The following is a 14,585-nucleotide window of genomic DNA, read 5'->3' as shown; positions in this document are numbered from 1 at the left end:
CTACACATTCTCTACTCACAAAAGAGATGCCAGTGATATATAATAGAATTGTTCTTAGCCATTACTGCTTTGATTTTATACAACAACCTGTAAGTGTCCTTCAATAAAAACTAATAGAATAATCTTGTAAAAAAAATTACTCTGTAGTTAAAAAAATGAAAGGGATAAGATTTTAAAATATTCTGAATGTATGAGTAAACACATTATTTCCATAATACAGAGGTAGAATTATCCTTGAAGACACATAGAGATTATGTTTTTTAGTAATGGTTATGAAGATTTGTAAGAATTTATCTATATTCTATTAATTCACCTTGAAGTTTAATGGGACATATTTAGTCTCCCCTAACTGAGAAATCCTTCAATCTTTTTAATTTTTAAGACATGTATACATTTATTTTTATTATAGTTTTATTATACTATATAATTGCTACTTATAATTGTTAATATATTTATTTAATGTTTATTAAACAGACAATATTATAGCTTTTCTTGACAAACTGTAATATACTTAACAAAAATTTATATGTATATATTTCTGCTTTTCCTCTGATAAACACTTTCAGGTTTAATTTAGAATATAACTGTGTTGTATTTATATTTTCATCCCAATTCTTATTTCAATAGCTGAAACATTGCATGTGCTTGAGTGCTGTTTGTTGATTTTGAAAGCAATTATGCAGTTCTGTGGTTAAAGGATATGTTACTTGTATTGATTTTGATAATAGTAGTTGCTATAAAAAATAAACACCAGTTTTCCAATGGTTTAAAAAAATAGAAATTTATTTTCTTTTACGTAAGCATGCAACACAGATGCCTTGGTTGGTTGTAAGCATCTGTCACTTACATGGTGATTCAGGGCCCATATCATTTCCATCTTGTGGCTCCTCGTTCTTCAGTCTTTCACAATAGGGAACAGGGTTCTTCAGACAACTAAACCCTAATATCCTAAAGTATCCATTTTATATAATGAATTAACTTGTCTCCTAAGCATCTAACATGGTAATAGTTTTGTGCATTTTTGAGAGGGACTTGGTAAGTCAACCACATCATTTTCTGTATTCTGTGGTTTAGACAAAAGCCCCAGTTGAGAAAGATTCTCAGAATCCTCTGCATCCAGGCAGCAGAAGGAGCAAAGAGAGAGTGAAAGAGGCAATCACACTTCTTCCAAGGCTCAGGCAAGTGAAACAAAACTTCTGCAGATTGTGCCCCAACTGGTATGACTCAGTTGGCTGGGTGTTGTCCCACAAAGCTAATGGTCGCCAATTCAATACCCGGTCAGGGCACATGCAAGGGTTGTGAGTTTGGTCCCCAGTCAGTATGTGCTATGAGAGACAACCAATGGATGTTTCTCTCTCACGTTGCTCTTTCTCTCCTTTTCCTTCTCTTTCCCTTTCCCCCTCTCTAAAAATAAATAAATAAAACCAAAAAAATTATGCAGATTTTATTGGCAACAGCCTGGCACCAGGACACATAGGAGAGGGTGCTAGAGCAAATGGAGTCCCTGGATAGGCGCCTCCCTCAAGTGGCGGCTCTACACTGTGGAAAAGAGAGCAGGAATTTGGGTGCAAAACTCACTGCCTCTACATTGTTTTGAGCACTATTGTAAGATCAGAAACAACACTAATATCTGTTGTTTATTAAGCATCTTCTTTGAGCAAAGCTATGTGCTATTTATGTTAGGTAACTTCTTAACAAATTGTATATGACAATTAGTATTTGAACCCCGATTTACCTGCCTGCAGGTTCCATAGTTTGTACCTTCCTGCACTGATTTGCTATTATAACTCAGAGTTCAACACAAAATTGAGTGAAGTACATTCCCTAACTTATTTTCCAACAAATTTGGGGGAAAATTCCATTTTACTGAAGGTACAATTTGGTTTAATTCACTAACCATCAATGTCCCTGGGAATGTAATTTAAAAAACAATTCAAAAGTTGATCAAGAGGGATGGATGATTTAAGGCTGTGATTTGTGAGAGCCACATTCATAGTAAGCATTTTTTCATCATTTCCAAACACCGACAGAGTGCTCCTTTAAAAATTACAAGCAATACCAGAGAATATAAAATAAAAACAAAAAAACCCCTTTCTGTTTCCTGCCACTCCCATTTTCTGTTCCATGGTGGAATGACTTAAGGAAGTATATGTGTGTGTGTGTCTGAGTGCACATTTAACAAAAGTCTAGTAATTCCTTGCATATGATTATGCAACTTTCTTATTTCACAAAACAGCCTTTTCCATTGGATTGCTATGTACTAGTTTTCAGAGTTTGTATAAAGCATAACTAGTTTCCCTCTTTAAAATGTTCTTAACATTTTTTTCAGTTACACATTCTTTAGCTTAATTTTGTAAAATTTAAATTTAAATATTCATGTCTGTCAATAGTTTCCCTCACATGTTCTGGATTTTGTTGTGCTCAGGAAAGCTTTTCACATTTCAGGGTTATAAAAAAGTGGTCTTTCATATATCTTCTAATACATTTTTGGTTTCAATTGTTCTAGCTAGTTACTTAATTTATTTAAAAATTAATTTATGTATAGGGTATAAAATAGGGATTGATTTTTATTCCAATGGACCATTGCTTACTTTAAGTCCACCCCTTTCATCATGATTTTAAATATCTTATTCTTAATTGTATGTTTCATTTGTCTATATTCAATTATATTTGTCTACTTCTATCAAGACCACACTGATCTAAAAGGCCTTGCATTATATTGCCATTTGATAAGACACGTCCACCATTCCTGGTATTATTTTTTAAAAATATATTCATGCATACATTCATTCACTACATTTTACAATCAATTTGTAACTTTGTAAAATGGGCTTGTAATTATAGTATCTTTAGACAATCTTGGTTAAAAGAATCATGTATTAGCATCATATCTATCTCTTCTTATTTGGGTTTATTTAGGTTTCCTTTTATAGTTTGTACAAGGGAAGAATAGTTTTATTCATATAAAAGGATGTTCCATAACTTTTCTTGTTATTTAAGCATGTTACAATTTTCTACTATATTTTACCATAGAGTAGTTACGATGCATAAGAAAATATTTAACTTTGAACTATAGATCACATATCTACCTTGAAAATATATTAATTTACATTTACTGAGCTCCTATTATCTGCCAAATACCATCATGTGCTTTGTTTGCATTCTCTTATTTAATCATTACCAAAACAAACACCTGTTATCATTCCTATTTTAGGGATCAGCAAACTGAGGCTGAAGTGATTATTGTCTGACAACTAGTAGTAGGTGGAGATGCAAAACAAATTAAGTATGTCTGCCTCCATAGTCTGAAGTCTTAACATTAGACCGTTGTCTAGATTCCAGTGATTATTTTTATGAGACTCATAATTTGTAAGTGGATTTTGAAAATATCTGTGATTTTGTTTTTTCTTTTAAACACTTCTTTTTTATTTCATAGGCTGAAATTTATGGATTTGTTTTTATCAGAAGTTTTAACAAACTTTATCTAATATTCTAATATTTCAAAAAAGTAGAGACTTGTTTGTGAACCTTTGAGTTTATTAAAAATAAGTACTTAAAATGATCACAAAATTTCAGGTATTATAAACAAAGGTTATTGACAGCATTTTCAAAATTTGCAACTTGATTTTGACTTAAAATTTTATCTCAAAGAATAAATTAACAACCTTCATTAGAATCATATTTTTTTTTGGCTGAATGGACAGACTTTGACCTATTCCACAAAGTTTGTGCCCACTCTGTAAATTTTGTAGTCTAGTGCTTGCTTTCTTATCCTTATCTTTAAGGTAATAGAGAAAAAAATAGAGATTTTTCTCATCCTATAAACTCATTTTTTTCTTTGCCAAAATCTAGTTTATTTTCTAAAAGTCTTTCTTTTTTTGGCTTTGTCTACATTGAGATGGCATTGCTAGGAAGAAACTAATATTTTGAGTGACTACTCTGCATGAGAAACATTAGTAGGCACTTGCCTTATCTCAGTTACTCTCATTTAATTATTACAAAAACCTTATGAAAAACAGTATGATTTTTCTATTTCCAGACATCAGACAATCATCTTGATATTCCTTGGTGATTTAATTCTTCCCTTGCAAACATCAGAGCTTCTACTTGTTCATTCTACCTTCATTTTCAGTTAGCAAATGTGATTCCATATACAGAGACACATATATTTGCTTGCAAGTATATTTAGGTAGTATTACTGGGAGAGCTTAGTCTGCTGATTTAGCAACTATTGCTTCACATATTAACTCTATGACTTATTCACTTAGTAAACTGGTAGGAATCACTTAATTTCTCTGCGCCAGAGTCTCTTCAATGGCAAAATGGAAAAAAGAATATTTATATAATAGTGGTGTTAAAATGATTAAATAACAGAACTCATGATAAGTGCTGAGTTACAATATCAGGCATACTATATATCAATATGGACTATTGTTAATATGTTTTCAAAAAATCTAGGAAAAATATATAGAACTATTTACTGCTATTTTAGGGTTTATTTTTTTCCTGAAACATATCTCTGTTTAAAAACCAAAGACATGCCCTGGCTGGTGTAGATCAGTGGATTGAGTGCGAGCCTATGAACTAAAAGGTCACCAGTTCAATTCCCAGTCAGGCCACATGCCTGGGTTGTGGGTCAGGTTCCCAGTAGAAGGCGCATAAGAAGCAACCACACACCGATGTTTCTCTTCCTCTCTTTCTCCTTACCCCTCTGACTAAAAATAAAATCTTTTAAAAAATAAAAACTGAAGACATTTTCAGGAAAACAGTATTTTTCTATTACTATTATTTTACCAGTTTGAACTTAAAACAATAGTAAAAATTATGATACTTAAGAAGGGGAATTAAGAATCAAGAATATTCCAAGACCAGAATTGTGGAATAAAGTAACAGCAGACTCCGGAACTTACGGGGATTTTTTATCAACAAAATATTGAAGTTTTATTTTTTACTGCCTAGATGTCTAATGCATTTAGTATTGCTTAGAAATATCCCAAACCACAAAACTCTCCAGCAAATGGAATAAACAAGTCATTCTTTCTTTTAATGTTTAATGCCTCAGTGCTATTGAATACATATATAACACAAATTTCATTTAGTTTTAAATATTTGTCTGTAAAAAATCTCTCTGTTGCAGATCTTCATTCATTTGTGCCCTTTTCTGCATATATTTTGTCATCTAACTAGAAAATTATTATTATTTTAATAAATTATTCAGATATAAATTGCTGTTGCATTTGAAACATAAAAATGTGATTGATCAGATGCTGTCAGAATGTTATATGGGGTATAAAAATTAAATAAATAGAATTTGTAATTGGTGAATCTCATAAAAATTAATTATCTAGATAAACTGAATATATTGGATTCTAAAAAGTTACCATCTGAAATCAATGTCATTAAATAATTTATTGTTTTATACATTTGTCAAACTAGCAACATTTTCTAGCCAATATTTTCTGAGTGTATTAAAATGTTTCTTGGTGTCTTTTTTTAAGCTTCAAGATTAATATTTGTCTAACTTTCTCATATATTCACTGCATTCTGGCATTTGTGTTAGAATGAAGTAGCCAGGAAAACACAAATCAGGGGGGAAAAAAGAAAGCATCCAAAGTAAAAAGTGTGTCAGACACAGGTGTGAGCCACTCAAATTCCCCTCAAAAAACAGAGACTCACTTTTCAGCTGCAATGAATGTGGGTCAATGGAAACCTCCAGCTGTCAGTTCTTTAGAGTTCACCTCAGCCTTCAAGGTTGGAGCGATCCCTAGACAACGTTTGAGCAGGATAGTGGTTTAAGAGTCCAGTGGTGTCCACACACGGGACATTCAGTGGGCAGTTTTGTTCTAGAGCTCTGTCATGCCAAAAATGCACTTGTCGCGTTGCATCTTGGTCAATCTACTGCCTCTGCCCAGTCATAGTCCATCCCCTTTTCCTTCACAGGTAGCACTCCGGTGTCTCCAGTGTAAATCTTTGTCGTTGCTAATTACTTCTCAGCTCTCTCCTCACAGAGAATCCTGTCAACCCAGGAACTGAACTCAACTGTTCTGCAAACTACATTGTCACATTTGAAAAGCGAAGTAAGAACTCCTTGAAACGATGTTTATCATAGCACATGATCTAAAAATTCCTTGAGTGCAATTTTAATTTTCCCCCCAAGAGTGGAACCACACCAGCTTCAGTCCTTTGCATGCTGGTTTATATCATCACCTAGTGTTGATGACCGACCATTTCCCGTTATTGATCTTGCATTAGTTACCAGCTGAACACAGTAATTCATGATTATGTGGGTTATATGTACTCATACATATATACATAATGGTAAATATACATTATATATAAAATATTTTATCTATTTTTGGACTGAGATTACCTGCAACTTCGTTCTCATTACAAGGGACTACTTATTACATGATGTCATAGATCTAATAGTGTATCTCACATACTATTTTGAGGTGGATGCATACATGTGTGAATGGATTCATGGCTGATATTATATAACATATTAATGAAGCTGGACTTTAAAGTACAGTCTTAAAATTGTATCATTAAATTATAGTTTGAGATATTTCAGTTGGATTAGAAGAAGTTAAATTTTTACAGGTAATCAGTGAGAAATCAAGCTTTGCAGATAAACCTGAGGAAATACGTGACGGTAATGCAGAATGGCAGTTGATAGGGTATGTCATCATAGCCTACTTGCATGAAAGAATATAATATATTTCTTTATCTTTCCATTTCTATCCTGAGATGGGTTGTATAATGTTTTTTGGCAGTGAGGACAGAAAGTAAAAATTAAAGCAGTTCTATAGAGCAGACTGTATTGAAGCTGCCAGAGCAACTCATGAATATAATTATTCATATAATAAACAGAACTGAGATATCTGTATATGTTTTTCAATAGAGTATTTTTATAACTGGATCATTTATAAATTTATTAAGTATTTTACAAGATAAATTAATTCCTTTTGTGAAGTCTCTTGGAAAGTGAATAATCAATTATTAATTTACTACATATGTATTGAGTTTTTTTTTAAAATAAACTAATTAACACAACAGAAATAGAAGCATGAATTCATGGAACAGATTGGCATCTATCAGAGGGAAGGAAGGCAGGGAACAGGATGAAAGAAGGTGGGATTAGTCAATGAACATATATGTATGGCCTGTAAACACAGATAGCAGTGTGGTAATGGCCAGAGGGGAAGGGGGAGGGGTTGGGGTGGAGGTGGGCAAAGGGGGGAAGATAGCAAGGGGGGGCATCTGTAATAGTGTCAATGAAAAAAAGTTAAAAAAAGAACAACATGTTTATTCAAGGGCCCTTTGTGGGCAAATGTTACACACGTCTACAAAGAAGCAACAAAGACCAAAATTAAAATGTATGAAAGCCAATCTCAGATTGTCTGAGAGAAAAGAAGAAATAATTATGCTTATATGAAAGAAAACTTATAAAAGCACATTAAGTGGATTGGTTATATGCATAAACAACATAAACTGTTAGAACAACAGCAAAAATATTGATAATTTGCAGAACAGCCTTCCTCTAAAGAGAACAAAGTGCTCTCTAGAGCATTATCTCAGTTAACCTTAAACTTCTACCCTGCTAGGAAAACAACTGAGCTTATTGCTTGAAAAATATTATGTATTCCCAGTTCTCTCTACATGTCTTTTAATAAAAAAACCTTAAATCGGACAAAAACCTTATAAGTTACTTAAAAAGTTAATCTAGCTTGTGGATATTGTTATTATCACAAGGTCTCAAATAAATTACTCTAATACGAGAACACCTACAATCTAAATTTAGTCTACATAAAATTACAAACACTTGCAGGAAAGCCATGAATTTTTTTATTAAGGCAATATAGCTTTTAACCAGGCCACAAACCAGAACCACTAGTGATTTGACAGATCATACCCTTAGTTAAGGTTTACAGAATAAAAATAATGGCTCCCTTGCTATTAATCTCTTAGTTAAGACTTAGTTTTATGCTCCTGAATTATTGCCATATCCTTCTACCTGGTCTACCAATTTCTATTCTTACTTCCACAGTCTCCATCAGTAACAAGTTATCCTTTCAAAATGAAAGTTGAAATGTCCATACTACCCAAAGCACTCTACAGATTCCATGCAATTCTTATCAAAATACTAATGACATTTTTCACAAAACTAGAACAACTAATCTTAAAGTTTATAGAGAACCACAAAACACATTAAATAACCAAAGCAAACTTGAGGGGAAAAAACAAGTTCAAGGTATCCTGTTACTGATAAATTATATTACAAGGCCATGGTAATCAAGACAGCATGGAAATCAAAACTGGCATCAGTACAGACACATAGAGTAATGGAACGGAATAGAGATCCTGGAACCCATGCCTATATGGTTAATTAATCTAAGAGCCAGGACTGTACAATGGGGTAAAGATAGTCTCTTCACTAAATTATGTTGGATAAACTGGAAAATATATTACCTCCCAAGTGAAACTAGCCTACTTTCTTACACACTATATAGGAATAAACTCAAAATGGATTAAAGACATAAATGTAAGACCCAAGTCCATAAAACTTCTAGAAAAAACATAGGCAGTAAACTCTGACAGTGCTCTTAGTAAATTTTTTAGATATGTCTCCTCAGGCAAGAGAAGCAAAAGAAAAACTAAATAAATGGCACAACAGCAAAATAAAAAGGTTTTGCACAGCAAAGAAAGCCAGCAAAACAAAAAGACAACCTATGGAAAGGAAAAAGACATTCACCAATGATCCATGTGATAAGGGGTCAATATACAAAATATATAAAGAACTGATTTGTTGGAGCAAATTTATATTTATATCTTAAAATTTTTAAGATATATTTTTGTTTTCAGATATTGTATTTTTAATTCTAAAATATGTTATGTCTTATTTATTTGCATTGACTATTTGTCACTAAGCTTGAAGAAAAGAAGACTATTCCTGACCATGTTTTTCCTGTTAACACACTAGCAAAAGCCTTTCACATACGTCCGTATCTTACTTAGAAGAGTTGGTGTGCACCTTAGTATCCCTGAGAAAACATTCTGAGGACTAAGTGCTTCTAGAAAATATCAAAGAAATAAATTAACTAAATTTTCAAAAATTAGAAACTGTGTTAATGATACAATAAATATTAAAATAATTTAACTTGAATAAAACCTATGCCTTGACATAGTTTTCCTAAATCATGTATGTAATGTATGTAAAGTTTTTCTCACTAGATTTTCAAAAACTCATGCTTCACTTCTTAAATGATCATACACACTTATATTTGACAATTATTATTTTATCTACCTTCTAATGCCAATTCCACCATTATTCAGAAATACTTATCCGTGGTTTCCAACATTAAAATTAAGTTAGTTTCCATCTAATTTTAGCAACTATATTGAGCAAAGTATTTTCAAATAGTGATAAGCAAACAAGAAATATCTATTCACATGACCTAGGTTATTCGCAGTCTCTTCAGTGTTTTGACAGGGACATATCATGTAGTCTCTAACTTTGCTCCACAAAAAGAAAACCCTCTTAGATAATACATTGGTATCTTGCTTATAGAGTCCACAGGTGTGTGCTAATCCTCCTTTTTTTCCGATAAAATGTCCTACTCCCCTGGTCACAGAAGTAGTCAATGTCCCTAACTAGGTCAATCATAATGCTACCATTAGAACACTGTCTTGACTCAGTGACCAGTCGAAGTGAGCCCATAAAGGAACAATCAGTGTGCTCCCCTTTAATCTCTACTACGTTGGAAGTTTTGCATTTTTGGATATGTGGCAGCCTTCATTCATTAATAAATAAAATAAGGATCTCTCAGGTTTTTCATTTCTTTATATCCATACCTAAAACTTGTCAGAAACCATCTGAATCATTTTTGTTAAGCAGCCTTCCGTGAACTTGTATAAATAAACACACAGGTGTCTCTTGTCTTAAAAGAAAATGTCAAAAATTATCTCCCTAATTTTGATAAACTAGTAAAGACAGACACAAATAACTATCAAAAAGATCTGTTGTAGACAAGAGAAGAGAAAGAACTTATGTATAGTATTTTAAGAAAATGATCCCCTATGCATTAAGCTCTTAAGTAAATGGGTTTTACAAATTATTTTTATTTACCTTCAAGATCTTTTTGCATATTAATAAAATTGAAACAAAGATAATACTCAAAATATATGTGGATAGTCAGTGCCTTTAAAATTTGTCAAATTATTCAAAATAATTCATGCGTCGCTCTCTTACACTGCTGGATTAAGCATTCTTTATAGTATTGTCATAACCCAATGAGGCATTAGGATTAGTTAAAACTAGTTTGTAACACAACAAAATACATATGGGGCAAAGGTAGTTTTACAGTTGTGAGTACATGAAACAATTTATTTTTGTATTATTTATTATATTATTTTCCATATGAACGACTGTAAGCTTACTTTCGCTCCACCCTGTACAGACATTTTCATGGGAGTTAAGTTTTTGAATGAATTAGAAGAAATTTAATATCATCCCTAACAATACTGCCCCCCGCTCCACAGTTTTTCTTTCCATAGTTACAGTTACCCATAGTCAACAGAGGTCTTAAAATATTAAATACAAAATTCCAGAAAATAGCAATTCATCAGCCTTAAACTGTACGCCATTCCGATTGCTTTCTGAGCAGCAGGATGGAACGCTGGGCCTTCCCAGGCCGCCCCGCCCCGGACGGGACTCACCCTGTCACCTGCCGCATCCACGCACGTGCGTCTCCCGCCCATTAGCCCCTCTGCGGCCTTCTCGGTTATCGGATCACCTGTCTCCGCAGGGCTGCAGTTCTTCAGTGCTTGTGCTCAAATAACCCTTATTTTACTTAAAAATGGCCCCAAGGCAGAAGAATAATGATGGTGGCACTTTCGATATGCCAAAGAGAAATCATAAAGATCTTCTTTTAAGTGAAAACTTACATAGATATAGGAAGAAAACAGTTATCTATAAGGTTTCATACTATCCACAATTTCAGACATTCATTAGGGGCCTTCCAACTTCTGCAGGTAAGAGGGGGCTACTGTTGTGACTATCAATTGCCTGCATTGCTATACCTTTTTTTCTGTGTGTGTTTGTTGGGGGTAAGGGGGAGGTGGAAATAAAATGATAAACAGTGTCCTTGGAATTGAGCACACTCTATCATCTGCCTTTTTTTTAGCCTCAGCCCATAAAGAGGAACTCTTTTTGGAGCTTAATAGTTGGACCGAATATAAATTATTGAAGAGCTTTACTTCCTTAAAAATTATTTTGATTTCATCAAAATATGAATGCTTCCAGAGCACTGCCATGCATATAAATGCCATCCATTATGAATAACTTTACATTAAGGGAAAAAGTAAGTTGAGATTCAGCTGACTTAGATTGTCACCTTTATTTACTCAATAAATCTTTACTGGGTTCTTGATATGTAAAAGTCACTAAAAATCTGTTAACTCCATTTCTAATTTCTTCTAATTAGTAGAAGACATATTAATCCTAAATAATACTTTTTTAAACAACGTCAGAAAAGGAAGTATTTTTTAGTTTACTGTCTAGTACTTAGAACTACCTCAATATTAAACAAATATTTAAAAAGACTGCCAGAACTCTTATTGCTAAAGGTGCATCTCCATGGGCTTACATTAAGGAAGAAAAATTGATCTCACACACAAAAAAAAAACAACACACATATGTAATGACATTTTGAATTGGATAACATGATGTTGAGTTATACCACCAATTTGGAGGCTGTTAGACTAAACAAGGCTCATTCTAGCTTCACTTCTCTAGGCTCCTAAAGCTAGTCTCTTGTAAAATTCAATCTGATTAACGATAAGCACACAGATACCCAAAAGCAAAAAAAAAGTGACTATCAAGTGTCTATTAGGGATTTTTAAAGCCCAGTGACTCAAAAATAATTATCTCTCTAATTTCAAAGTCCATATTATTTTGCTTTTAGTTACTCTCTATTGACATATCTGTAAATATACTATATATGTATTTATTTAAAATATGTATATGTACTCTTTAACAGTAAATTCCATTTTCTTTGCATAGTAATACATTTAAAAAGCAATTTTGGAAAGAATCTTTAAGAAAATATATCATTAGATTAAAATGATAAATTATTAGTGTGATTATGCAATAGGTAAGATCTTTTAAAAAACAAAACATCTGGTTTTTCAGGGCTAAACTTCTCTGGGGAAAATAGAACGATCTCAAATCTCTCTAAGTGATTCTTTAATATTTTAATGAAAATCCATGCTGATTTGTAAAGAAACCTTCTCAACCACGTAAGTAGAATACCAATATTCTTACATAATGGGAAAGCAAAATACAAATATTTCTAAGTACATGAAACTAGTTAGTAGTTAAGAAAGTGATGCTTTCTGCAGAATCAAATAAAAGTGTTTGTTTCCGTAAGGGTTGTAATTTACTACAAGAAAGAAAGAAAAAATCAGCTTGTATGGAAAAATTTAAAAGTATTTACATAGATACTTTAAATGGAAATAATTTAAGGACACAAATATTGCTTTTGAGTAAACACTTTAGTTGTCAAAATGTATATACTTTAGTGAATACAATAAAAAGCAGTTTAGCTACTATAAAAATTAATCAGTTATAATTTAAAACAGCTTAAGATACTTTCCTTTATCTAGAACAAAAAAAGAAGTTTTTTGCTAAACAAAATTTTGTGTTAAAAAATTAAGATTAGGAATTGAAAAATTACCTGATATTAAGTATAAATTAAATCTCTGGAAAGTGTCTGTGTTTATAGGAAGACAAATAGAGAGAGTGGTTTTTAAGTAGGAAAATAAAATCAAATTGACATTAAACATCTCTGAACCATAAAATGTAAGAAAATAATAAAATACGTGTTCTGTATTCTAAACACAAGCAGTACAGACCTCTAATTCTATACCAAATATTACTTATAAATACAAGAAAAATGTAAACAAATTTCAAACATTCAAGAACTCAGAAAATATATTTAATATCTGATGATAGGATACTCAGAAAATCATTCCAGAATACCAGGAAAGATTATAAGTTTCACTATTTATTCAGTAATTTCACCATTACAGTAAGAGAAAAGGCTAGATTTCTGTAAGTGTTTCCTGTCATGGTAGAATCTGTTTTCTCTGGAGAAATATCCTAGGTGATAAAAAAATGGGGCGAGAGGAACAGATAATTAAACACACCTAGAAAGCTAGCCCACTCACTAGTGCCTATATAGCCCAATTACTGACACTGTTTTTTGTCTCGTGGCTTCCTGGCCCAAAGCAGATTAATGGTCCTCTCCGGTGGAACGCTAACTTTCAAAGAGAAGCCATCTTTAAAATCTCAGGTTACTAACAAAAGCCCTCACTCGCATATACTGCAGACCGGCCTCAGGCCTCAGCACATCCCAAAGCAAGATTCGCTCACTAATGTTTCTGTTCTGAGGGTTTGAAAGTGCTTGTCTCAAACTTAACAGCCACCCACACAAAGGCTATTCTCCACAGCCCTGATGTTTTCCATATTATCCTTTGCCTTAAAAAAGGCCTGGCACAACCATAATAGGAATTATTAAAGACCCCAGAATGTGAGTGAGAGAAGGATTTTACTTGTGGTGTGAGGAAAAAGAACAATCTAAAATATGTCCATGAGCGTCAAAGGGATTGGAAAAATAGACCACATCTAGTCCCATTGCCAATACAGAAATAAGCTGCCTAGTTTACAGATAAGAGTAGTTTCCTAGGCTCAAAATTGATCTGAGATGAGGGGAAACAGACAAGAAGTATCACACAGTGGCAAAAAGGTAACAGCTCTCTTATCATAAGCTGCATGAATCCAAAAAGAGGGAAAAAAGAAAATAAACATGTCCTGTGTCTTCTTTACTATACAATTGAGGGAGGCACAAAAAGGGCCCAGGGTATGGTGTCTTAACTTTAGGATAAAGGACCATCTTAGGTTTTGAGGATGATTCAAAATTATGCTGCCCTTTACATCAACTTGATATACTATCATAAAAGATTTGATTTTTCTTTGCAGTAAGTCATGACAGACTGTGGCAGGATGGCAAGAAGCTAGGAAAATTCCTGGGCAAGTGGAGTGGGGAAACTGAGGAAAAAAAAAAATAAACAAGGTCAAACAGTGAGCAATTTACAGCCCACTGAGGAATCACAAGATCTTTATCTCCCCTAATCAGGGACATTTGAGAGTAAATGGTTTATACCTCTCCTGCCTACAGAGCTTAAATCTCCCTGGTCTGGAAAATAGAAAACAGAGACTTCATTATTGTCACTTGTGGCAGCTAACCCAAGGACCAATGAAGTCAGGGGAACAAATAATTAAAACCCCGTTAAGGGCCAGAGAGACTCAAGATAAAAGTAAAACAGTATAGTAAACCAACAAATATTCCCCCAAACTCCCTGTATTCTCATTTTGACACATCAGCATATTAAAAGTGCACCTGGAAGCTGATGAATATTCTGCTGAAACCCTCCGTTAAGATTCTCACCCACACAAAAAAGATGAAAAACCCTCAGGACAAAGATGCAAAGCAGGCTCACTCTAGAGCATGCCACGTCCCTTCCAG

This window comes from Pteronotus mesoamericanus, unplaced genomic scaffold (assembly GCF_021234165.1).
Source record: "Pteronotus mesoamericanus isolate MK-2021 breed Mesoamerican mustached bat unplaced genomic scaffold, CSHL_Meso_final contig_68, whole genome shotgun sequence".
Taxonomy (NCBI): Eukaryota; Metazoa; Chordata; class Mammalia; order Chiroptera; family Mormoopidae; genus Pteronotus; species Pteronotus mesoamericanus.
Note: the sequence above shows the minus strand (reverse complement) of the source record.